Source organism: Pogona vitticeps, chromosome 1 (genome assembly GCF_051106095.1).
Source record: "Pogona vitticeps strain Pit_001003342236 chromosome 1, PviZW2.1, whole genome shotgun sequence".
Lineage (NCBI taxonomy): Eukaryota > Metazoa > Chordata > Lepidosauria > Squamata > Agamidae > Pogona > Pogona vitticeps.
The window spans coordinates 147,262,828-147,290,242 of record NC_135783.1 but is presented as its reverse complement, the minus strand read 5'-3'; the positions used below and the strand labels follow the sequence as shown (position 1 = coordinate 147,290,242).

The following is a 27,415-nucleotide window of genomic DNA, read 5'->3' as shown; positions in this document are numbered from 1 at the left end:
GAATTAGATTTGAAGGGTGCAAATCTGTTTCTCCCTAGCTACAATGGAAGAGCAAGAAGAAACACCAAATGGCCTCAGAAAGAGAAACATTAAAGAAGCATAAGAATATCAATCTAAATTTAGATCTAGAAAATGAGGGGAAAACACACCACCTCAGCTACATAACTGCTAGTTGCCCCTTTTCCCATTGGTTCTGATCATCTGATACATGTGTTAGTGCTGTTCAACAAGCATGGTACCTGATGTAGAACAGGCTTTATATGTATGTGTATCATGCCGACTGCATGGAAATCCCTGAACCTGGGTCCTGAGTGGTTTGGTTTTCGATTTTGTCTTCAGTACTGCCACCTACAGGTTTGGAGACGGGAAGGATCACACCTTGGGGACAGGCAAATTCCTAACCCTTACTCTATGAAACCCGGAGCCTGTTTCTCAGTCTAAGCAACTTCTGTCTGGTGGGAAGGCATGAGCTTAATCCCTGACTGCTGTTCTAGATCCTGAGCTCTGTTTGTTTTGGATTGTGCATCTCCTACCGGCCCTTCCCTTGGCCTTTGAGGTTGACCTTTCCCAAGACCTGAGAGGTGAGAACCACCGCACTACACTAAGCTTCAGAGGTGTAAAATAGCCATTAGGGCGCTTGGGGCAAGTGTCATCACCTCCCATCCATCTTGAGACATGGGCATGGGTCCCACATCAGAAAAAAGTGGGAAAGAATGTGACACAGCCGCCCAAAAAAGATTGAAAAAGAAAGTTCATGCTTTCAAACAAAGGGAAGTGAATAGGCCCTCCAAGCCGTTGCCACTTGTTTTGCTAACACTCACCAAGAGATCTGCTTCTAAGATTTTCAGGTCATCTAGATGTTGGTGCCAAAGCCCCTGTTGCCACATCGGAGTTACAACTCTGGTAAACTGGGTTAACTTTAAGCAATAGGGAAGTGCATTCATTTTGGAACAGGTTAACCCGAATAAACCCCATTTGGTTTGTTGCACATTTGTTCCAAAGCAGAAGCCCAAAAGCCACAGAGTCTGCAACTGACAGTTAACTCTTAGCATGGCCATGTTATTTCCTCAGAATGCCATGTCATGTTGGGGCAGAAAAAAAAGGGAAGTCACGCCTTTTATTTCCTACACCCACACTCCCAAAATGCCCAAGAAAGAAAGGTCCTTTTGGTTATGTCATACAGGAAACGCAGGAAACTGACTAAAGAAGCTGGAGGGAGAGAGGCTGAGAGCCATTCCTGGCCTTTTGTGCGCTAGCCAGCCTGCTGCTTTGCTGCCAGAGCCTTCACTGCAGCAGCTAAAAGAGAGACAATCGTCTGTCTAGAGAGGTTACAGCACAGCACACATTTCAACCAGCTTTACAGGCATCCACAAAGAGAAACAAGGAATAAAATGTATGCATTGGCAAGGCAAGTATGTACTACTTTTTTTCTTTTCTTTTTAATGCTCACATTCATTGTGGATGAGGCCGGAGGAGGAAGGGAGAAATTAGCCAGGGAAGGCAAATGGAATGAAGAGGAAAATAACAGATGAAGCAAAACAGGGATGGCTTAGGCAGGCGGCAATCCTCCCTACAATTATGGGGGGAATAAGTCTTTGCCTGCTTTTCCAAGTGCATGAGCAAGCTGTGCCCCTTTGACATGCAAAGCACACCTTCTGGTTTCCTGCAAGTAAGTGATTGCTCAAGCATTCATGCACCAAGATTGAGCTGTGACTGCTGCTTGTGTTAACCCAAAAAAGGAAGGAAGGAAGGAAGGAAGGAAGGAAGGAAGGAAGGAAGGAAGGAAGGAAAGAAGGAAGGAAGGAAGGAAAGAAGGAAGGAAAGAAGGAAGGAAGGAAGGAAGGAAGGAAGGAAGGAAGGAAGGAAGGAAGGAAGGAAGGAAGGAAGGAAGGAAGGAAGGAAGGAAGGAAGGAAGGAAGGAAGGAAGGAAGGAAGGAAGGAAGGTCGGTCAGGATGCCTATAGGATTTCTGAGGGTTCCCCCACCCTGGAGTAATTTAAACCAGTACATGATGCCTTCCCTGTGGAGCCAGATGTTGGGAGTTTAATTCCCCGCCGTGTCTCCTGGGAGAAGAGGCAGCCTGTGTAGCCTTCGGCAAGCTGCCCAGCCAAGGTGCCCCTAGAAATAGGGAATGGTAAACCCCTTCAGTGTATTCTCTACCTAGAAAACCCAGAAAACGGTTGCCATAACGTCAGAATTTACTTGACAGCACAGGATGATGATGATTCGCCCACCTCTGGGGCTTCCCAGAGGATAATGGTCTCCATGCTGTGATGAACTCCGGTGTTGTCTTTATTAACAAAGTGAGGTCAAGCTGCTTTTTGTTGTCATATACTATTATCTAATACGAATGTCCTGACATACAACCATTTTGAGTTATGACCAGCTCCGGCCGCAAAATTTTGCTTCGACTTGCAGCCGGAGCTTCCAGTTACGAACAGAAAAAGGCAGGAAATTCAAATTGCTAACCATTGGTGGTGAAGAGGCTGCTTCTTTGTAATTCCTTCACCCCAATGGTTAGAAGGAGTGCGATCGGAGGAGGCTACCTGGTAAGGTGAGGTGCTGCTTTCCACTTTTAAAAAACTGTTCCAGATGGGTTTTGCAGCATGCTTTTGGGCTGGGTGGTGGGATTATGATTCTATGCTGTGATGGATCTTGCAGGGCTTGTTTGTTTTTTTTTGCTGTTTTTATCCCCATTTCCGATGGGTCTTGCGGGATTTGTTTGCCTTTCTTCCCCCCCCCCCCTTTGGCTGGAACAGATAAATTGCATTTCCAATGGGTCGTGCAGTGGGTTTCTTAAATTTAAATTTTAAGATTTTTTTTGGTGATTTTGTTATTTGGCCAGAATTAATTAATTGCATTTCAATGCATTCCTATGGGAAATGGTGCTTCAACTTACAACCATTTCGAGTTATGACTGGAGTTCTGGAACCAATTAAGTTTGTAAGTTGAGGCACCACTCTATTACATTCATATTCCTTTTCCTGCCAGGCTGGCATACACTGTCCTGCTCAGGGATGTGACGACTTCTCAGCAAACCCTGTGGGATTTTGTTCTCAGCAATCCCTGTGGGATTTACCGACATTGTTCCCTCTGATATACTCCCACCCATGCAATGTAGTGTCCCATCCTACACAAGGTAAGCCACCACACTACTATGGGCTATGCCACATCCTGCACAGGATGAATCACTGTACAGTACTGTGCAAGATGGGGGTACCTATGTGCATCTCCTGCAAGGAGTTGTTGTATACAAGACACCACCTACCACAAGAATGTGACATTTTTCTTTTGTGCAAGGCATGCTGTGAGGCAGTTGAGATGTCTTACAATATTTTCTCTCTGAGGATCCCTTGAAGGAGGAAATCTTGAAGCCAGAAGGGGATTTTTTGGGGGAGGGGGCTATCCTTCTTGAAGAGAGCAACATGCAAATTCCCAGTCTTGACTTCATTTTTATTCTCTCAACTCCCCAGTGAGGCAGGTTAGGTTAAGAGACAGTAATTCAATGAGATTTTGTAGCTGCTGGGTCATAAAAAAAACCTGGTTTGCTGAGAGTGTGTGGTAGGACCGTGGGGAACAACCCATAATGGAACCAAAACCACAGTGAGATCAGCATTAGTCCATGCCTGAAGTAGGAGAACCAAATTGTCAAAGGAGTGGATACACCCCAAGTGTAATGGCAGGCAGCTGCTTCTGCCAGGTTGACAGAAGACTCAGAACAGATTATTGTGATTTCTGGTTAGCTCCTGTGGTCATTAACATTTTTAAAGGAAGTTATTTGTGTCAAGCTCTTGTTTCAAGTTTGGAGACAGACAGAGACAGACACTCTGCTTTGGCAGCAAAGGGCTCTAACAACATAGTGCTGTTTAATGCAAAGAGCCTCCCTCTCATACATGGCTTACAGACTTGAACCACTTTGTGAGTGATTCCCAGAGTTGAACTTAGGCAGGGCTGAGCTCCAGGGTTTAGCAGTTAAGCTATTAGCAGAATTCACTTGGACAGCAGAGAGTCAGTTTGGTATGCCTCCATGGGTGGAATAATTTGTTAGGAAGAGCCCTGATCACATCTCCTGCTCTTAAAGTTAAGTTAAGGAGGATCCATGGACAGAAATCAAATGGACATAAATGAAAAAGGCATTAATAAATTACTTGACATAGTATGGGAAGAAGTTAAAATATCACAAAAATTATTGTCACGTAGAACAAAAACAACTTAAATGTCCACCACCACATTCATCATCACCCTCCAGATCAATAAAGAAGAAAGATTATTCTAAAGCAATGTGAGTCCAATATGCAAAAAATAAGCTTCTGAAAGCTTAACCTTTTAAAAATCATAGCTCAACAACATAGATGAAATAACTGAGATCCAGGAATTCTAAAATTACATACTATCATGAGATTTATATTTATTTATTTATTTGGAGAGCCAGGCTGGTGTAGCAGCTTGAGTGTTTTGACTACTAAGTCACTAAAAAGCATGATGATAACAATGGCAATAATGATACTTCAACATATTTATAGTCTACTTTGTCCAGCAAAATTTTCACTGAGGGGATTACAAATTATCAGAGAAGTATAAAATACATAATCACATCATGAAAACACAGTGATGTTCAAAAAAGCAGCAGCAGTAGCAGCAGCTAAAATCTGTGAAGCAGAATGTGTCAAACCAATGGTCTTTTACACCTTCCTGAAAGTCAGCAAACAAGAGAGGACTCACATTTCCAGGGGGGGGAAGCATTCCAAAGATGTGGTGCCACCAGCAAAAAGCCCCTGTCCTCGATACTTGCTAGCCTCATAGCTAGCTCTTCTGTGTGAACCAGGAAAGAAAGAGTGCCTCAGACTTTGACTTTACGGCTCATCCATAACAGTTGCAAGTGGCCTTCCAGATAACCTGCTTCCCAATTCTGTAGGGAAGAGGTGGTGTGTGACCCCATGTAGCTCCCATGCAGTTTTTAGCCCCCTGACCTTCCTCTTCTCTATCAGGTCACCAAAATCTGGTTGTGCAGTCGTACTAAGAAGTATCATTTCCCCTGTAGTTTTGTCACTACATTTGAACACATTTCGACAAAGCCAACTTACTCTGTAAACAATGTGCACTGTAAAAGTGCCCTGTAAACAATGCCCCCCCCTTTTTAAAGCAAAACATTTTTCATTACTGTACAGGGAATAGCAGTCACAGCCCTTCCATGGAAAAAGACACAACTCCTGTCAACCCATCTCCTTTGCGAGCGTTCTTCATTTCGGCAGTATGATTCAGGCCGGGGAACAGTCAGGTGGTGCTGCTGTGGTTAAACAATCGGGCGGGGATCCTTGCCAATGTAATCAAAGTGAGAGATCTCTCAATAGATCCCTCGCTGCAGGGGATACATCACCGCCAATGCATTTTCCCACACGCTGAGGATTATAAATGAGAAATCCAGTTCAATGTGTGACTAACCAACTGTCCAATATAGTGGATACATGATTAATAATGTATGCCCCAATCCATCATCTTGTCTTCTGTTAAGTGTAGCTTTCACCTTGCTGGACGGTTGCCTTGCACCTCTCTTTCCAGATCCATTTAGGGCTGGTAGACAGCTTAAATGCCTTGGCGCTGTTCTCTGCCTCTCTGTAGCTGCAAGAGGAAGCCCCCATCCAGTCAGTTTGGCAAATCAGAAAAATCCACAGAGAACCAAGCAACTGGCAATGGGGCCTATTGAACACTGCCCGAGAGAACTGAAACAAAATGCCTTGGGTGTTATATGGGCCAGGCAATTTGGCTTTTCCTCTGCCCACCTTGTGCTTCTGCTGATATCACAGAGGTCAAGCTCAAACTGAATGGACTTCCTTGCCTTTAGATTTAAATTAAAGCCCCACAGAAGGAACGGCAACTCCGAAGGGGTCAACATGGAATGGGCAAAAGATCAAGCCTTTGTTCCCCTGCCAACTTTCAATTGGTCTCCACCCTGCTCCCAATATGTGACTTTTTAGGGCCTAGAGTAAAGAAATTGACTGTGTATTAAGATATATTTGCCTCTTCTTTTTTTGTCTGACTCAAATTACAGGGATAACACTGATTTGTGGTTTATTCTCCTGCATATCTCTGTAAATAAAATGGGAGGGACCTAACAGAAGCAGAAGACATCAAGAAGAGGTGGCAAGAATACACAGAGGAATTATATCAGAAAGATTTGGATATCCCGGACAACCCAGACAATGTAGTTGCTGACCTTGAGCCAGACATCCTGGAGAGTGAAGTCAAGTGGGCCTTAGAAATCCTGGCTAACAACAAGGCCAGTGGAGGTGATGGCATTCCAATTGAACTATTTAAAATCTTAAAAGATGATGCTGTTAAGGTGCTACATTCAATATGCCAGCAAGTTTGGAAAACTCAACAGTGGCCAGAGGATTGGAAAAGATCAGTCTACATCCCAATCCCAAAGAAAGACAGTGCCAAAGAATGCTCCAACTACCATACAATTGCACTCATTTCACATGCTAGCAAGGTTATGCTCAAAATCCTACAAGGTAGGCTTCAGCAGTATGTGGACCGAGAACTCCCAGAAGTACAAGCTGGATTCCGAAGGGGCAGAGGAACTAGAGACCAAATGGCTAACATGCGCTGGATTATGGAGAAAGCCAGAGAGTTCTAGAAAAATATCTACTTCTGCTTCATTGATTATGCAAAAGCCTTTGACTGTGTGGACCACAGCAAACTATGGCAAGTTCTTAAAGAAATGGGAGTGCCTGACCACCTTGTCTATCTCCTGAGAAACCTATATGTGGGACAGGAAGCAACAGTTAGAACTGGATATGGAACAACTGATTGGTTCAAAATTGGGAAAGGAGTACGACAAGGCTGTATATTGTCCCCCAGCTTATTTAACGTATATACAGAATACATCATGCGGAAGGCTGGACTGGAGGAATCCCAAGCCGGAATTAAGATTGCCAGAAGAAATATCAACAACCTCCGATATGCAGATGATACCACTCTGATTGCCGAAAGTGAGGAGGAATTAAAGAAACTTGTAATGAGGGTGAAAGAGGAGAGTGCCAAAAAAAAAAAAAAAAACAACAGCCTGAAACTCAACATCAAAAAAACTAAGATCATGGCCACTGGTCCCATCACCTCCTGGGAAATAGAAGGGGAAGATATGGAGGCAGTGACAGATTTTACTTTCTTGGGCTCCATGATCACTGCAGATGGAGACAGCAGCCACGAAATTAAAAGATGCCTGCTTCTTGGGAGGAAAGCGATGACAAACCTTGACAGCATCTTAAAAAGCAGAGATATCACCTTGACAACAAAAGTCTGAATAGTCAAAGCTATGGTTTTTCCTGTCGTGATGTATGTAAGTGAGAGCTGGACCATAAAGAAAGCAGCCCGGCGAAGAATTGATGCCTTTGAATTGTGGTCCTGGAGGAGGCTCTTGAGAGCCCCCTGGACTGCAAGGAGAACAAACCTCTCCATTCTGAAGGAAATCAACCATGAGTGCTCACTGGAAGGACAAATCCTGAAGCTGAGGCTCCAGAACTTTGGCCATCTCATGAGAGGAGAAGACTCCCTGGAAAAGACCTTAATGTTAGGAAAGTGTGACGGCAAGAGGAGAAGGGGACGACAGAGGATGAGATGGCTGGACAGTGTCTGCGAAGCAACCAACATGAATTTGACCCAACTCCGGGGGGCAGTGGAAGACAGGAGGGCCTAGCGTGCTCTGGTCCATGGGGTCACGAAGAGTTGGACACAACTAAACGACTAAACGAATGAAACTACATGATGAATTGTTCTAACCTTACTGTGTTATAAATCTAATCAGCCCCCTGGAATCTGAGATGCAATGGATGAACTGTAAGGAAAGTGCAGGATATTAATCACTCCGTAAAAAGTGACACGACTAAACGACGACGTACTCTGGGATGATCAAGAACAGATCCTGCCCCTCCTCTGTATGACTACCTTTCAAGTATTTTAAAAGTGCTATCATGTCTCCTCTCCCCTCAGTCTTCTTTTCTCAAGGCTAAACATGCAGACTTTCTTCATAGAGTTTGATTTCCAGTCCCCTCATCATCCTTGTTGTCCTGCTCTGAACTTGCTCCAGTTTGTTGGTATCCTTCTTAAAGCTCAGTGTCCAGAAGTGGACACAGTCCTCTAGATGACTGGTTCTTAACCTTGGGTTACTCAGGAGTTTTGGACTGCAACTCCCAGAAGCCTTCACCACCAGCTGTCCTGACTGGGGTTTCTGGGAGCTGCAGTTCAAAAGCATCCGAGTAACAAAGGTTAAGAACCACTGCTCTAGATGGGGCCCAACCAGTGCTAAATAGAGGAGGACTATCTGGAAAACAACTAGCAACTAGTACAGACTTTTCTGTATTGATCTAAAATGATCTCGTTACCGTGCAAAAGTTAGCATCCCGGCCATGATATCGTGCTGTCAATGAATCTTCCAGACATTCTTCTAGGACAGCCTAATGTACAGCATGTACAGGAGTCCACCAACATCTAGATCTGAAGTGTGAAACTTTTAGTCTTTCAAAAGTGGATGAACTACTACACTCAGAGAGGGAGAAATTATTTTTTTAAAGTCCTACGTGATTAAGTTTTTAGAGGATTTTTTTTCAGATTAAGACTACAGTGTACACTTCTTTATTAGTTAAGTAAAAGATTACATGAAATATTAAGCCATTCATTAAAAAAAAACCTAAGAGAAAATTACCCTGCTCCTCTTTGTGGCATTTTACTATGTACTCCCTCACATTCTGTAGTTTAAGTTGGGTTCCACAACTTGGTATTTTTCAGATGTCCTGGATTACAAATCTAACACTTCATTTGCTGGGACTGTAAAACTCACAAACTAACATATCTGGAGAGTGCCCGTTTAGAGACTGGTGCTCCAAAATATTGATCTGAGAACCTATTTAGTTAAGCTTTGTGGTTGATTTCCATCTCTCTTCCCTTCTTTCCATCCCCATCTTCCAATCCTCAATTGCTATGAAGTAACCTCTAATTTATGGAGACCCTATTGTCCAAAATGTCCAGCAACTGGACTGCAGCTGCTCAGCAACTGCAAACTCAAGCCTATGGCTTCATTTATGGAGTCAATCCATCTCATATTTGGCCACCTTCTTTTCCTGCTTCTTTCAACATTTCCTAGTGCTGCAGTCTTTCCCACCAATCCTTATCTCATGATGTGCCAAAAGTATAACAGCCACTGTCTCCAGCAACACAGATATGTTCACTTACACTTCAGACACTGTGGATTATTTGTCTGGACTGAAAAAGGCTAATAAAGAACAATGTGTATATTCCACTTAGAGATCTCTGAGTCAGTACACTACTGGAGTGCAATGATAAAGGGCTACAAAGATTAATGAATGAATCAAAAGTGGAGAGTTCTTAATTAGATCTATTTTGAGTGCCTCTGAGCAAATGGATAACATTTTTCTGCATGATTGAAAAACTGCATCCTCTGCCTCTTCACCCACCTGGAATCAAGTGGTCCCCAACCTTGGGCCTCCAGATGTTCTTGGACTTCAACTCCCAGAAATCCTGGTCAGCAGAGGTGGTGGTGAAGGCTTCTGGGAGTTGTAGTCCAAGAACATCTGGAGGCCCAAGGTTGGGGACCACTGGTAGACTCTGCACAAAGATCAGGAGTGTAGCACATGTTTTTCTTGCAAAGACTAGGATCTGAAATGCAATTCCAGTCACCTCCAGTTTAAAGGATCAGATAACCCCAGCGTTCTACCCCAGTTTTCCCTTACTACTTGTTTGCTCCTTGGTTCCCATTGAAGAGGGCACAAATCTCAAACCAATTAATCCAGCATCTTCTCTTTCTCTCACGCTCTTATTGCTCACACATACATACACAGTCGTTGCACTCTGCCTCCTGCTGCTATTGTTGCCATTATCGGCTCTGCCACTTCTCCTTATCCTGAAGCTCAGGCTTGTTCTGCGGCTAATTAACTCAAATGCCTTCACATTTCCATTTTTAACCTTTAATTTTAAACTAATTGGGACCTAATTAAATTAAGTCACCATTCTAATTGTGTTTGGCCAACATTAGGACAAAAATTAAGAGATTTGTCCAATTAATTAAAATAAAACACCATTCCTTTGAAACAACTGTGACTCCCATTGTTCCTTATGATTGGCTGGACCGACTAGGACCGATATGAAACTTCTGGAGGTATACAAGCTGCTCAGTCCAGATCAAGCAGGGACCACATTTAATACTGGATTGTGTAAGTGAGTGAATGTCCCTCCATCAAACCATGCTCCCTAACATGTTAGGTCAAGGAGAATGGTTCCAGGTGAAATTCTTCACACTGACAAATCAGTGGTCTATGTCTAAAAACTAGTCATTTTTCCCCCAAATGTTATATGGAGGACCATTCCATCATAAGAACCCTTCCCCACAGTCTGAAACAGTACAGGCCACGTAGATCTCTGGTAACTACCTTGAGGAGATTGTGGCTACTGAGCTATAAAGTTTGGAGGTGAAAGCAAATTAACTGTGGTTTGTTGCAAGGGGGAAAATATGGATAAATAAAAGAGGCCAGCCTGTACACAATAGGAACTGGCTATTTCCCTTGCATTCTTTATCATTCTACTGAGCTTTCGAAACTGTCAGCTACCGACAGCAAAAACCTCTTTTGGCAAGCAAGACACAGAGTCATTGTCCTTGAAAAGCTAGAACACCCACTGGGAAGCGGCTGCCGTCGCTGCCTCCACCGCCACTGCTTCCTGGTGCATGAATGAGCAGAGAAAATAAATGGCTGTGCTGATGGTTACCCTCTGCATATGACAATCTATGAAGTGCTCACATACATGGAAGAACTGTCCACGCAGGAAATCTGGTACCCTTGAAGTGGTCTTGAAAAACACTCTCAGGTAGCAGAGAAACAAATAGATGGGATGTAAATAGAGATAACTAAACTAACAGTGCAAACAAACATGCGTCTACTCTGAAGTAAGAACCATTGCATTTAGTGGGGCTTTGTCCCATGTAGCCTGGGAAGAGAAGGACGAACCAATGTGATGCAGCGTAGCCTTCCCCAATCTGGCGCCCTCATTACGCTCTCTCAAAGACCGTGTCTCTTCTTATGAACCAGCTTGGGTGTTGAGATCATCAGAGGAGGCCTTTCTCTCGGCCCCACCACTTCCACAGGTGCAACTGGTGGGGACACAGGAGAGGGCCTTCTCTGTTGCTGCTCCCAAACTTCAAAGCTCCCTCCCACAGGAGGTCAGGCTGGCCTCCATCTTTGCTGTCCTTCCAAAGGAGGCAAAGACCTTTCTCTTCAGGCAAACGTTCCCTGAGCAACTGGCCACATGACAGTGACTTTTAGCCGGATTGTTACTGTATTACTGCTCTGACTGGCTCTTTAGTACTACTTGTGGTTAACATCTCTCAGAGAGGTGTTTTGTTTGCTCCTTTTTAATAATTGCATACTGTACTTATTGTTTCAGCTTTAATATTGTCTTTTAATGATTGCAAACTGCCTGGGGTCCTTCTTGAGGAGAAAGATGGAGTAAAAGTAAATATATAAATAAGTAATTAAGTAACTTTCTAGGGCTGTCAGCCCTGGGAGCCCAACAAGATGTGGAGGGCTGATGGGTCCCCGACTCTTCTTTAAGGAAAAGAAGTCATTTCTCATTTGAGGAAGAAACAACGGGGGTGGAGTAAAAGTAGTTAATATGGCAAGGAACAAGGAACTTGTTGAGCATATTGTTAACCAAAGTATATATCTTTCAATGTGCAAGGTGTGAGAAGCCTGTCAAGAAAATGGTAGGTCTTTGTACGGCTAGGTGTGAAAATAATACCAAGGAAGTGAGAGAGTTTGCACACCTAAATTCTTTTAATCATATGCCTTCACTGCTGAAGGTGGGGGAGATTGGCCAATACCTGAATCATTGTTCTGAGGGAAGAAGCACCTGTGAGACACACACACACATACACACACACACACACACACACACACACACACACACACACACACACACACACACACACACGTTGCTGGGGCCAGATGGCCGGTTGGCTTCTATGCAATTTTTTTTAAAAAAAACCCTCAGATGATAGACTGCTGAACTTTTAACACTGCACAACTTAGTCATATCATTCTTCCTACCAGAGACTTGGAAGATAGCCATTTTTGGGAAGAAGTCTCTGGTAATTATAAACAGGCCAGTGCCGTAGCCATTCAATACCTTCTAGGGGTGTGCTGTTCTTTCTTTCTTGGACTACAGCTCCCATTTTCTAATAATTACTCAGGCAGAACTCTGAGAATCACTTACAGACACTTTTCCACACCTACATTTCACTCACCTGAGACAGGCCTCTGTGGCAGGCCAACTTCATGTACAAAAAAAGAAATGACCCGAGTGCTTCCTGGAAGGTCTAGGTCTTTACAGGAGCTGTAGTCTTCCTGCTTATTAGACTCCCCCAAAGAACTACACCCTCCACTCCAGGCCAGTTTTGTTATCTCTGTTGCCATCAATGAAAGTGTGTCACCAGAATTCAGCACTAATGGAACCAACTAGGGACCATTCCCATCTTCCCTTCTGAAACAAAGGGAGCTGCTATGCCTTCCCTACTTATCTGCAGAGCTCTGCGATGCAAGAATGCCGAGAATACCGTCTGTCCCCTTCCCCGCGCCATAAAGTGCTGCCTTAGTGGCAACTGCAATTTGATGTCAGCTGCTGGATTTGGATGGTAAAGGTTTGGGAGCTTTCAGCCTCCCCATCCCCCAGAATACACAGTCAACATCAAATGAAATCTTAGGGGAGCACAGAAAGGGAAAATGTTCCAGAGAAAAGAAGCTTCCCCACTCATATTAGATTTCTGAAGAGAGATAACAGTATCTCTCAAATGACTCCATATATATATTTCTAAAGATGACAGGGCTGGGTCCCACTTTTCCGAAAGGAATCACTTCTCAGTAGGCACAGGACTCTTTCCTTACAACTCATGAGTGGTTAATAAATGATTCATGTGTCAAAGCTGTGAGAAGTCATTTTTGAACTCCCAGTTTCTTGTGCATGAATCTACTCTATGCTTTAATCCAGATTTAACAGCAGCTGTGGTAGGTGCTGGACCCCTCTACCCAAAAGAGGTTCAGCATCTTCAGGACCCCCTCCGTAGTTCAGATGAATCACTCCAATGAAATCAGAGTCTCCAGCCTGCCCAGCTTCGGACTACCACCTATCCCTGGATGCTGCTGGGGAGAAGAAATCATGTCCCCAAGTTCTGACTCATGGAGCCGATTTACAAATGCAGTGATCGGCAGTCTACAAAGAGTCTGCACAGCCTCTCAGCAGCGATTCCTTTTTGGAACTGGGACGCACGCATTGCTTGTAAATGCAGTCATCAGTAGTCAGCAAAGAGTCCTCATTTCCACAGAGATTGTCTTCACGGGCGCTCGGTCTCTTCTTAAAGCCCATTTCTCCGCCATAACTAATGCCCTAGTTCATCACCCACCTCTTAACAATCATTCCGAATCCCACATAACGTTTGTGTGCAGTCTGAAAGGGAAAACGCTGCATTAGTGAGGCTCTCTTATTGTCAGCAGATGACATTATGCATTCTTCCTTATCTGAAGCCCAGTGATTAAATATGTATATGGCATCCAAGATATAATTTCTTTCTTTTGTATTGTAAATTTGTCTTCTCCTTAGTTTTTTTTCCTGAGCTGCTTATAATTAAGACTTTCTGACATATCTCAGCATGGTTGGCTACCAGCAGCAATGTTATTAGACCCAATTTGTTTAAAATGGTATTTTTGTATCTCTTTTCCTCTCGCTGCTCTAATCAGCTACAGGATTATTCTTTATTAATGCCAGTAATTATTTGATTTCCTTCTTTATTAACAAACAGCAACACAGGCTTGAATTAGCCAAGCATATCTTGCTGTTTCCTTTTTTATTTTCTGGAATGACTTCAAAATATTTACAAAGGAAGAGGGAAAACATATTTAAAAGGAAGAAAAGAAAGTTGCCTTGTGTTTGTTTGAATGCAATTTCCTCTGTTCTTTCTCACCAGCAGAAGTTGTCATTAATCCGATTGCACACAGAGTTTTCCTGAATTGCCTGATATTTTGCAGGCTAAATCCTTATCCCACAAAATCATCAGTATAGCAAATCCAAGCATCATCCATAGAAACCAACCCATCTGACATGTCAGGTATTCTATTATTTACATCTGTAACCCAACTTTCCCCCAAAGAGCTGAAGGTGGTATAGAGTACATAGGATTGCCAGGTATCAGAAAACTAGCTTGAAGTTCTTGTGAACTGCTGTGCTTCTCCAGGTCTCTGGCAAACAGCACTGGAGGAGGAGACAGTCTTTGTTTCGTGCATTAGTGGCTGTAAAGCTTGAGCATCCCTCTCCATTCATGCCTAGCTAGCACTGGGATTCATTTGTTCAGCTCAGTGTTGTTAGTGTGCAAGGGTGTGCTGCTCCAGGTGACGCAATGGGCCCAGTTCCATGTACATGCCAGCTCCCTCTCCTGTTCCCTCCCATTATGCCAACTACTGTATCACACGGGCACATTGTGCATTTGGAGAAAGGCAAGAAAGGGAAGACCAGCCTTTCGAGACAGGAGCTTTCTTGTCGCAAAAGCCCAGCCAGCTTTTTACAACAGCCTTTTTTTTCTGGTCGTGCAAACCCAGTCACAATGCTTTTCTCCTGGCGCCTGCCAGAGGTCTATCCCCTGGATTTAATTTTGGTCCAGAAACTCCTTAGTTTGGGAAATTTCTTAGAACATTTTGGACATCCCTATGTACTTACTTGACTCGCCTCTTCCCCAGTTTTTCTTTGTTGAAACATTCATGTTGTTTTTACTTTTAAAACAATTTGGGATTCTTTAAAATGTTCTAACTACCTGCATTTTCTGTTTTTTTCTGAAAATGCAGGTAGTATTTCTGAAACCTAGTATAAGATTATGTAAATCAATAAGTAAATAAATACATTACTAATTGACGTGAAAGATTAAACCATTAAAAAGGAATACATTCTAAGAGCAGAATCCTGTTTGTTTTTAAAAAGGTAAAGGTTCCCCTTGACAATTTTTGTCCAGTCGTGTTCGATTCTAGGTGGCGGTGCTCATCCCCGTTTCCAAGCCATAGAGCCAGCGTTTTTTTGTCCAAAGACAATCTTCCGTGGTCACATGGCCAGTGCGACTTAGGTACACGGAACGCTGTTACCTTCCCACCGAGGTGGTCCCTATTGATCTACTTGCATTTGCATGCTTTCGAACCGCTAGGTTGGCGGGAGCTGGGACAAGCGACGGGCGCTCACTTCGTCGCGTGGATTCGATCTTACAACTGCTTGGTCTTCTGACCCTGCAGCACAGGCTTCTGCGGTTTAGCCCGCAGCGCCACCATGTCCCTTAGTTTGTTTTTACAGCACTGCAATCTAGTCTTTATACTAGCTGTGGCTGATTTTGTTTTTACTCATTTTGAAAGCATTATGTGTTTTGTCAAAACCTGCTTTTCCTAGTTAATTGTCTATATCATGGCTGAAATCCTGTTGCATTGCATTGCATGTATGATAGTGAAGTCATCACCAGCAGTGGCAAATCACTACTGATTAAAGGCTTTTTTGGAGGATTACAGTGTACACACTGTGGATGTCATATGAGCCCAAAGGTTGCCTTTAATCAACAGCAATTTGCCATGGAAATGACATCATCACCATTGTGCATGGAGAATGCACAACAGGATTGCAGCCATTGTACATGATTACAAATTGTTTGTATAATGAGTGCTGGTCTCTAACTGTAATAAACTGTGGATGGATAGATGGGTTTGTATAATGTAAATTGGTTTTTTACAACTATTGTAATGAATTTAAATAGTAGCATAAAAATGAGGGAGTGGTGCCTAGACCATTCAAAGACTTTCCTAAGGCCCCCGGAGCCCCCCTGCCCAAAAATTTTAAAAAGTGGTCATAACAGCTTATTTTTCATTCCTGCAAGTGCCCCAAAGCAGTGGTTTTAAAGTAGCTCTCCACTCTGTTCACCTTCCCTAATAATATTAGAAGTGGATGTTAGATAATTTCTTATTTTGATGTTGTTGCTGTTGGTGATGGCGGTATGTTGTTGTTGTTTCAGAGAACAAAAAATTGGTCCATCTTAGCCCTGGAATTTGCTCACCATCAATGTAAATAATGCTGTCTTTCAGACAACTTTCTGCCTTCCAAATATTATGACCACTATCTCCATCAGCCCCAGCCAGAACAGCAAGGATTGTAGGTTATGTGACTTGTGGGCCCAATGATCCAAAGTGCACTAGGCGGCCTAGCTAGGCTCTGTGTGCTTGCAATATACTGTAAAGCAAAAGCAAAGCAAAGCGTGCTTATATACCGCCCCATAGCGCTTCAAGCACTCTCTGGGCGGTTTGCAAGTTAATTATGCAGGCTACGCATTGCCCCCCCCCCCCCAGCAAGCTGGGTACTCATTTTACCGACCTTGGAAGGATAGAAGGCTGAGTCAACCTTGAGCCACTACCTGGGATTGAACCCCAGGTCGTGAGCACAGTTTTGGCTGCAGTACAGCAGTTTAACCACATGACTTAGTGTTCAAATCTGCACCATGGTATGTGAAAAGTATGAAGTAGTGTCAATGGGAAAATTGATTTAAATTGGCCTTCATGCTCATTTAAGTAACTGATTTGTAGAGCTTTGTTTTTAGGATAGTCTTCCCTGGTAGCAGACAGGGATCTACTTGGAGATGCCAGTGATCAAATAAAGCATCACTTTACTGGCTTGGACTCAAATTCCCAGGATCCTTCAGTTAGCATAGCCAGGATCCAAAGTGCAATCCCCCAAAGTAGTTTTCCTGTTGATGGCTGTGTTGTGCTTTCCATGCCTACATTTCTAGTTTGCTGGGTTTGCTGATCCATGCCAGATTTTCATGCCACATAGCCTATATGTGCAGTAGGGCCTATGGGGCTGCCCCATAGGCATCATAGGGAGGAACTGTAGCTGTTACCAGAAAATAAACTTCTCTAAAACTCTGCACACAGCAAACCAAAGTTGCCTCCAGAGGGAAAAGACGGCATGTCTGGGGATGAGCACAAGAGAAATGCAGATGAGGGGGAACAGATGGCAGCGAAAATGCAGGATGGAACTGAAGCAACAGTGGCTTTCAGTTTTCCTAAGAAGCATTTAGGGGGAAATGGCTTAATGAACAGTGGGAAGCGGGAGCCTCTCCCCCCCCCCCCCCCCGGCACAAAGGAAAGCAGGCTGAAGCCGATGATGAGAAGCACAAGGATTTGAGAAAAGGGGCAGCAGGATCCTAGCCAGCCGGAGAGGAAAGGACAGGACATGAGCCAGGAACATTGATCGGACCGAGCGAAAGAAGATACCACAGCAGGGAAGGCCGAGGGAAAAGAACTTTACCATAAGCTAGACGAGACATGACCAGAGTGCCAATCAGGTACTAGTTCAAAGCTTTTTTTCCCCCAAGCATTCATCAAGGGGAAAAGAACGACTGGCTTTGAAGTTGCATTCTAGCATCAAAAAGGCCACTTTTGTTTCAGATCAGGGACGACTGCAGGATCTAAGCGCCATTTTCTGAGAGTGTTTCTGAATTTTCTTTTGTTGAAGACCTCTCTTATCCCCCTCCCTCCCATATCTGAGCACGTGCCCCAAACCAACTTTTGCATCTTTTCTCCCTTCTTTAAGGGGTCGACTCTGAGAAAGAAAGGCTTCTGTGAACAGAGATCTGACACGTTTCATTCCCGCACCCGGTTAAAGGCACCTTCGCTCTAGCTAGAGCGGCAGTTCAGGTCTGCTGTAGTAACAGAAATGTCTCTCCCTCCAGATGGCTGTAAAGGTTAACAAGGAATTTATTTGTAGCTATGTAAAAACAGCTTGGCTCTCCCCGCCCCTCCCTCCCAATGTTAGACAGAATAGACAGCCGCAAAAGCTTCGAGCCCACACAGAGAGCAATGTTGCAAAGCTGCTTGGCAATGACAGCAAACCTGAGAATGCCAGGTTGTGGTGCAGACATGTTGATACATCATGCAGAGGCGGTGCGGGCCTGGCATTCTCTTAAATGGAACCACTGCATCATTTGTGGCACTCTGTACAAGTACTGCTAGAATCCTGAGAGGTAAAGCTGAAAAATGGCTAGTTTTGAGGCAAGATTCCTCCATATACCCGTAGAAACACAGGAATCTGGCATATCAGACCATTGGCCCACCTAGCTCAGTACAGTCAACTCTGGCTGGCAGCAGCTATCTGTGGTCTCAGGCAGGACACTTTCCTAGACATCTCTGGAGATCTGGGGGACTGAACTCTGGCTGTAAAGCATGTGCTACACCCTGGGCTACCACTGAGTCCCCCTGCAGGACCTGGTGTTCCCTGATAGACTCCTATCCAAGTACTAGCCATGCTTGCGCTTACTTAGCTTCCCAAATCAGACAAGTGTGCCTGGGTGGGGTGGTCTCTAGCGGTTGCCTCTCAGTCAAGAACAAATCCTGCCAGACTAATTTTATCTCATTTTTTGTTACATGGTGGGAATGCTGTGGACATAATATATATCTTGACTTCAGCAAAGCCTTTGACAAAGTGCCCCATGATATTCTGATTAGCAAGCTAACGAGATGTGGACTGGATAGAAGAAATGGCAGGTGGATACACAGTTGGTTACAAATTGTACTCAGTGCTTATCAATGGTTCCTTCTCAAACTGGGAAAAGGTAATAAGTGGGGTACCCCAAGGTTCAGTCCTGGACCCTGTGGTCTTCAACGTTTTTATTAATAATTTGGATGAGGGAGTGCAGAGAATACTTATCAGATTTACAGATGACACAAAATTGGGTGGAACAGCTAATATCTTGGAAGACAGGGGGGAAAGTTCAAAAAGATCTTAGTAGGTTTGAACACAGGGCTGAAAACAACAAAATGAAATTTAACATGGATAAGTGCAAAGTTTGTGAGGAGGATCGTAGAATTCTTGTAGCTCAAAAGCTGAATGTAAGCTAACAGTGTGATGTGGCCGGGGAAAAAATGCAAATGCCATTTTAGGATAAATTAATAGAAATATAGTCAGTCCAGAGAAGATGATCAGGGGACTGCAAACCAAGCTCTGTGAGGAAAGGCTGAAAGAACTCAGCATGTTTAGCCTTGAGAAAAGAAGACTGAGGGGAGATACGATAGTACTCTTCAAATACTTGAAATGTAGTCATGCAGAAGACAGACAGGATCTGCTCTGAATCATCCCAGACAGCAGGACATGTAATAATGGGCTCAAGGTACAGGAAGCCAGATTTAGGCTGAATATCAGGAAAATCTTCTTAACTGTTAGAGAAGTACAACAATGGAACCAATTACCTCGTGAGGTGTTGAGCGTTCCGATGCTGGAGGCATTCAAGAGAAAATTGAACAACCATCTGTTAGATCTGCTTTGTCTTGGATTTCCGTACTGGGCAGGGGATTGCACCTGATGGCTTTATAGGCCCCTTCCAACTCAATTATTCTATGGATTCTATGATCTTTTAACATCTACCACTCTAAACAGTTGCCTTACCCTTATGGTAGGACTAGCACTAGTAAGCCATTCAAAGGGGTTAAAACTGACTTTGTAGAGCTTTCAGAGTATGTTCGTTCGTGAAGGATAAACTGTAAACTATATTTAAGCAATGGAAAACACTGTTTTTTCAGTAACATATCATTTATTTGAAAGGAGTGATCCCATTTGAATAAAAAATGCTTCATTACTCTCTCGCCTCACTCTTTCTACACCCCATTCCCTGTATTTCCCCCCCCCCTTTAGCAATTATGTGCAGCACATAATCCCAAATCTGGCAATGTCACCCTTCTGTGCCTGTTTGCTAACTCAGATTGTTTTGGCTTAGAACACTAGCTCCCCTGGGCTTCCTATTCCCGAGCTTATATAGTAATTCCAACTAAAAGATAGCCAAGAAATAATGATCTCTCTCTCGTGTGTTTGTCTGTGTGTATATTGACTGAAATCTGCAATCTGAATCATTGCAGAAGAATAAGGTGTAAAGCTGGGGAGAGGGGAACATGGAGCTGGTACTCCAGATGTTGTTTGACCCCGGCTAGCCAGCTTTTCCAGTGGTGGGAAATGAATGGAGCAGGAGTCTAAGGATATCTGGAGGGATGCACGTATTCCTTGTCCGTGCAATGGAACATCAAGGCTGAAATCATTTTAATCCTTAACTGAACAGATAATTCCTGAACCAGCTGCTGGGAATCCCAGGAGGTTCTGACAGAGTGGCAACTAACAATTTTGATACATGGGGCAAACAGCATACATCCCCCTCCCCCCCTCTCCTGCCAAGCTCCAGATTATGCAAAACCCCACAAACCTCCTTCAGGCACTCTCACTGGTCAGCACAAGGCTTCCAGGGGAAGCAGACCCAGCAGGCAGGCAGCTAGTTGTTGTTGTCTTTCTCAGGCCATGATGCCGGAATGGCTCTGTGCAATCTCTCCCTCTCCCCTGCTGTCCTCCTGCCACCACCCCTTGTCAGCTTGCTCACAGCATCATGAGCCGGGGCCACCAGGAGAGAGGGAGGGCACGGAATAAGGTCGCTGTGGGAATCATGAATGGGGAGGGGTGGCAGAGACTTTGGTTACTAGCAACGTGGTTCCCTGAAAAGCAGTGGGCATACTTGAAGAGGCCGATCCAATATTTATGAGATCCACTGCCAGAAATAAAGAGGTGCTCCAGGGAAGGATTTCTGAGGCCTCTAAATTTTGGAACTCTGGGTCTAAGATCTGGTTGCTTCCTTCTAGCTTTAACTCTGCGGATAGCAGCGTTTCCTCAACCAGCTGGCACTAACGAGAACTGAACTGAAGGTGGCTCAGAGCAAAGGCCCATCTAGACCTGCCCTCTCTTTCCCACAGCTCAACTCAATGTTTCTGTGAAGCTCAGAAAGAGAACATGAGGGCAAGAAGCTCCCCTGTTGTTATTTCTCAGCCATTGGTCTCCATATAGAACATCTGGTCCTGGAGGCGGCCTACAGCCATCATGACCAATGGCCATAGGCAGCCTTGTCCCTTTTCAAAGCCAACCCAGTAGGTGGCCATCACCATTCTGTCTTGTGGTAATGAAACCGAAATTCACCATGCATTTATTTCCAGTGCCAAACTTCTCACATTTCAGGTTCATTGGACAACTCGGCATTCAGCTGTGATGAGGGGAGAAAATCCACCTCCTGTTTACATTCTCCACGCTCTGCCCCATTTTATGTGCCGTTATCATGAATCCTGTTATGCCCCCCTTTTTTATTGTTATTCTAAGCCAAACAGCACCAGAATACAGACTCTAACTCACTACATAGTTGCTAATTGCGCACTGACTGAAAAAAAGCAGGAAAAGAATTTGTGAGTAGAAAGGCGTGGCCCTCTTCAAAATCTGAGGCAGAGAGAAAACAACGGGTTGCTGCTGGATTGATTGATTGACAGTCACCCTGGTCCCTCCCAGTTAAAATCTCTTGAAGGTAACATATGAAGGTTGTAATAATTCCAACTTTGGTGTGGTTTAGCAGATAGAATGTCAGAATAGGACTCAGGAAACCTGGCTTCAAATCCCCACTTAGCCATGGAAGCACAGGGGGGGCACTGGTAAAACCACTCCTTAAATATCTCGCTTACCTCAAAACCTCTTTTAAAATCACTACAAGTCAAATATGACTTGTTGGCACATTCTACCCATCTACCCAGAGAGAGAGAGAGAGAGAGAGAGAGATTCATATGGCAAAATCTCCATTTTCACTTTCTTCATATTCAGTTTTTTTAAAAAAAGAATTCAAGTTCCTTCCATTCCAGATATGTGATTTGCAATATTTTTTTTTTGAATCTTGATAATGTGGTCAGGATGTGGGGAACCACCTTTGTGTGAGCCTGGTCTATTATTATGCATGAAGGATGAAAAGTTGGTGAGAGAGAAAAGGTGCTAACCTTATTTCAGCACTCATTTGCTGAGATTCAGATCCAGACTTTTGAGAAGCAACCACTCAAAGCCTTGGATGGATGAATCTGTTAGTTTTGGTTTCAATTTTTGGCATTCAATTTTTAAAACACTCTTGAGATCTTTCTATTGCAGATACGAAAGATTTTAAGTATTTTGCAGAATTCTTATCAAAATGGCTGAAATGTAATTCTCACCAATTCCGATCAGACACCACAATGAAGCTGGAATGATTAACACACCCCCACCTGCCAATAAAGGACTCAAGTCTTTCCTCAAGTCAGATGAAACCACAGCTACCCACTCCATATTCTTGTGATGATACAGTGTCAGCTACGTGGGAATGGAAAGGGAATGGAAGTTTGCAACAGTTTGCATTGGGGAAAATGTGCTGGAGAAGCTCTAAATAACATCGGCTGGAAAGGCTGTTATTTTCTTTTTGGTCTGCAGCGGCTTTATCATTCCTTGCACACATACACAACAAATAGCAGCCATCTGTATTCCAGATGGCACAACAGGAATGATCTCATCAGAGACATCAACCTTTAGTGCAACGCCAGTAATCTGGCACTCTAAAAAAGACCGACCCTCGAGCCTTGACGATGCAGCGTTATGCGTCTTTCCACCTTTTAGCAAATCAGTGTGTTTCCCTATAAGAACAAACACATGGCACGGCTGGGCCGCAATACAGAAGATTATTTAAAGAAGCCATGAGATACTCGCTCTCTCAGACTGTACATTCCTGTAGAAATCTGCCGTGGAAAAGCCACGATCACATGTTTATGCCACACTGGAGTGAGCAGTCCCCTCACACAAAATGCTCTACAGTCTACACAATGGGCGGGGTGGGGGGGATGGGGGAACAAAACAAAGCGAAAAAGAAATAAATCCAGAGATTCATTAGAGGAATTTGTAGGGAGGACTTGAGGTATTGTGCCAAACTTTGGCCATTTCCAGTAAGCCCAAATCCAAGACACCATCTGATCTTAGCAGAGGTGGAAAGAAAACGTGCAAAAACAACCAAGAACTCTGAACCAACAATTCACTGTTATTCGTGTGGGTCACCATGGTGAATGTGAAAATCCTTCAGACTTGATTTTTGGGGGTTTTTTCCCCTAAATCCTGTCTGCTTTCTTTCCCCATCCTCAATTCGATTAAGATTTACTTTATTTTCTCCCTAGAATCAAATTTGTAGACTTTTGTTGTTGTTGCATTTTTGTGTTTCTTCTTGAAAAGAATTTTAAGAGGTGCCCAAATACTTCTTCTATTGAGACTGCCTGAAGCAAGGGAATTCTTTCCCATTGCTAGACGGCACTGTATCACAAGACCATGAGTGGGAGGATTTCTCAAAGTCATTATAACTTGCATGAATTATATGCAATAGTTACAACAGAGTTATACGAGAACACAGCTTTATTTGGGGGTTCGGCTCCATGACCTTTGGGTTTCCTTCCTGCTCTGCAGTTGAATGGTTCTATGACTCCACAGGACTGGGAAGCTTGGGGATACCCTAGAGTCAGTCATGATTCCGGGAGACCCAGTGAATTCAATGGGATTTGAGCCAGTGCCAAGCACCCAGATAAACACTTCCCTGAAAATTTCTCATTCCCTGAAAGCAGTGATTCCCTGCCCCCTTTTGCATGAACAGAAGGTAAGGTGGTTGCATGAAAGTGGAGGGGCGGAGGGGGGGAGAGATTTCCAGTCTTGTTCAGAAGCAAATGATTCCTCAGTCATCAATTGTCAAAACAGAAACATTTCAGTTTGGGAGGCAAAAGTTCATTAAAAACGTTCTCCGGTTGTTTTCATTCTCAGACTTAATCTCATCAACACCTGAACTAACCTGTTGCCTTCATGTGAGTTTTATTGTACATTACCTGGAGAACCCAGCTGGGCAAGAAAGTGAAACAGAAACATTTCTGATAAATAAACAATCACTAAAACGCTGTCCCCTCGCCAGCACTTAAGAAAAATTCAGCTGCCAATCCAACCACCTTCTTGTTCTTCCCCTCGGATAGCAAATTGTCTTTGACCGGCCTGACTTGTCCTTATTATTATCTGCTCTCTTCTGGCTCCTGCCCTCCCCCCCCCCAGGTTTGCTTACCGTCTCTCTCTATCAAAAGCATTCCTGAAACGACCCTCAGTCAAGTCTTTGATACTCAGCCCAGTACAGCCTTTTCCCCCTGGAAAAAAGAATCAGAAGGGGATGAATCAAAACCGTACACACATACACACCAAAAGACCCTTTTCTCTGCTGTTTGGGTGGCTGGAGCATCTTGAGCTGACATTTCCAGAGCACTCTTGTACGATGACTCTGGGAGCTTCCTTGAACAGTAACAGTTCGAGACAGGCCGATCCCAAGGGACAAAATCTCACTGATGGTTTCTGACTGATTCCAGACCACCATTTGAAATGCCTCGTTAGTTGTCCAAATTGGATCGGGATTCTCAGATGAAGCAAACCAAAGAGCTAGGCAATAAGTTCTTGGGAGCTTGGAAGGCCCTTAAAAAAAACCCATGTGGACTTGGCCATATTGCAGCTCCACAGGCTCCAGGGCTGCTGGAGGGTTGCAAGACACCAGCCAACGTCTCAGAGAATGGTTCCGCTTCGTTCCGCCTCCGGGCATGAAGACAAACCTCAGAGCAAGAGACGCTAAAGGCAGAGAAGGAAGTCGGAATTTTGTGCCTGAGATAGCTTCAAAACCTAATTGTTTTCTCCACCTCTTCCCAAAGGGTGTGAGGGCCACTGGCTGAGTACAAATGGCTGTGTATAGGACTTGAGCAATGGCAACTAGAGATAGGCACGAACCAGCAAAATGGCAGTTCGTCTTGGTTCATGGCTCATCAAGGCCCTTGAACCACAAACCATGAATTTCTGAACTTTTCCCAAATGAACCAAAAATCAGTTCCTCGGCCCTATGCATTTATTTATTTATTTGTTTGTTTGTTTGTTTGTTTGTTTCGTTCGTTCGTTCGTTAGTTAGTTATTTAGTTATTTATATTAAAAATTCAGCTGAGAGGCAGATGCGTTCGCAGAGGCAGCCCCAGACTGCATCTCAAAATTTTAATTTATATAGGGGTTTTTTTTTTTAAGAGGCAGGCCTAAGCGGAAGACTGGGGAGGTTTCCAAGGGTGAACATGCTTGGATCTAACGTCCCATCTGAAAAAAAGCATGATTCACACGAGTACAAGCCTTGGAAGCCACCGCGCGGAAATACCGTATTCCCCCCTGGACTGGCAACACAACTTACGACCCCATAAAGAATCATTGAAAAAAAACTCCTCACATACCATGTGTGCTTTAGAAACAATAGCCACTGCCTGCACGGGGTGCATCCCCCCCCCCATCCACCTCAAAATAGGATTCCTCTCATGCGAGCTCTGATGTTACCTGTCTGTCATGGGTTTGGAGGGAAAGTTCCATCCTATGGGGCGTGGAAGGCGGGACATCAGGAGGAGGGGCTGTACTGTATATATATGTGAAGCGTGTGTGGAGAAGGAGAAGAGCTGAGATAAGAAGCTTGAGTGGGAGTCTGTGTGTCAGACAGGGTACCAACCTGATAGGTTCAGGTGTCTGTATGGTTAGCCAGAACTGATAGGTTCAGGGTCTGTGCTTCAAGTTAAGTGTTCTGTGTGAACCAAACTGTGTGCATGTATGAATGAGACTAAGCCACGTTACTATATCTTATTCACTTGATCATTTTATTTTCCCTGTGTGTTGTATTTAAATAAACCTTATTCTTTTATTTGTTGAAAATCCATCCCTGGTCTGTGTGACTTCTTATAGGGAATGGTTGGTGGCAGCTTAGTGAACGTGTGGCAGATCCCAGTAGGTCTGGGTTTGTCACATTGATTGGTGTCCAGCGTGTGGGATACGACTGGTCCAGTTGTCCAGCGGTCCAGCAAAGCCTTGGCAAGTGTGCCCAGAGCAAGGGGGGTCTAGTCAGGGACAATCTGAGAGCGCGTAGGTAATCTTCTAGGTGTGCCTCATAGGGGGGGTGCACTAGTAGAAGAACGTGTAACCTCAGATTGGGGGCTAGATTAGGGAGCTCTGAGGCAGCCTGTTTTGGCGGGAAAAGCTGAGGTAAAACTGTAAAGTAGAAGTGAGTTAGCCTGCCTGCTGAGAGGCCCAGCAGAGGGGGGTAGACTCTAACTCGCAACTGTTGCAAGTTAGTGCTGAAGGACAGCAGCAATCTATAGAGAAAGCTGGTTCTGAGGCAAAAGAAAAAGGAAAAAAAAAAGTGGTCGCTTTATTTTGAGGCTTGACTCTTGAAAGCAGCCTGTGCTGGGGGGGGATTATGCCCTTGACTCGAAGCCAAATGGCAGACATGGGTGAAGTGAAAGACCCCCAGGTTGACCAAGGTTCTGAGGATGAATTTGGCTCAGTGCAGGGTGACAGCACGGGAGAACAGAACCCAGAACTCAGAAAATTGCTCATAGCCCAACAGCATGAACTGAGGGTGAGGGAAATGGAGGAAAGATTAGAGAGAGAAAGAAGGCAATTTGAAATAGAGAAAATGGAAAGAGAAGAAAGAATAGAGAGAGAGAAAATGGAAAGAGAAGAAAGATTGGAGAGAGAGAAAATGGCGTTTGAATTAAGAAAATTGGAACTGATGAATCAGAACAATAATAACAATAGGGATTCTGAGGGAGGCCAGTTGTCTAAAGCTGACCTGAAGAAATTCCCTGTGTACCACAAGGGAGATTGTCCTGAGGTGTTCTTTTCCCTAGTGGAAAGAGCGTTTGTGGACTTCTCAGTGAGGGAAACTGAGAAGATGACCATTATGCGATCTTTAATCAGTGGCAGCCTTGCTGAAGTTTATTCAGAGATGCCACAGGAACTGATGAAAGATTTTGCAGAGTTTAAAAAACTGGTGTTTGCCAGACATGGGATAAATGCGGAACAGCTGAGGCAAAGATTCAGGTCAATCACCAAGAAACCAGAGCAGACTTTTACCCAAGTGGGGGCCCAATTGGTGAGGCTGCTAGAGAAATGGCTATCTCAGGAGGGAACAGAGACCTTTCAGCAGCTCAAAGATTTGATAGCGCTGGAACAGTTCTATTCAGTCCTGCATGGGGAACTGAAATTCCAGGTGAGGGAAAGGAAACCGAAATCTGTGGCAGAAGCAGCCGAGATCGCAGATTTTATTTATCAAATAAGAAAACCCTTAGGTGCTGAGTGGAAATCTGTAGATAAACCTAAAGACACCTACAGCAAGTACTCTCAGGGACCAGGGAAAAGCCAGCAAGGGGGAGGGGCCCATGGTGAAGGGAAGCCCTCAGACATGAAACCAAGACCTCAGATTTTGGAGGGAAAACCAAAACAAGATGAGAAAGACTCAAAATATAGCAGAAAATGTTATTTCTGTCAGGGAAAGGGCCATCTAATCTCAGAGTGTGAGAAATTAAAGCAGCTAAAAGGAATTGTGCCTCAGGATTCGAGTGGAACCAAGCCAAAAGCTGTGTTCCGTGTCCAGAAAGAGCAAGGCTCATTGT

General features: G+C 44.1%; 1 long non-coding RNA gene across 1 annotated transcript in view; it reads left to right on the top strand.

The window, feature by feature from the left end:
* Positions 1-1,198: 1,198 nt before the first annotated feature.
* The window catches only part of LOC110078952 (uncharacterized), a 54,912-nt gene continuing 28,695 nt past the window's right edge, over positions 1,199-27,415 (top strand). Inside the window, exon 1 of the long non-coding RNA XR_012088158.2 lies at positions 1,199-1,412. This is a non-coding gene — a long non-coding RNA (uncharacterized LOC110078952). The remainder of the gene's footprint in view (positions 1,413-27,415) is intronic.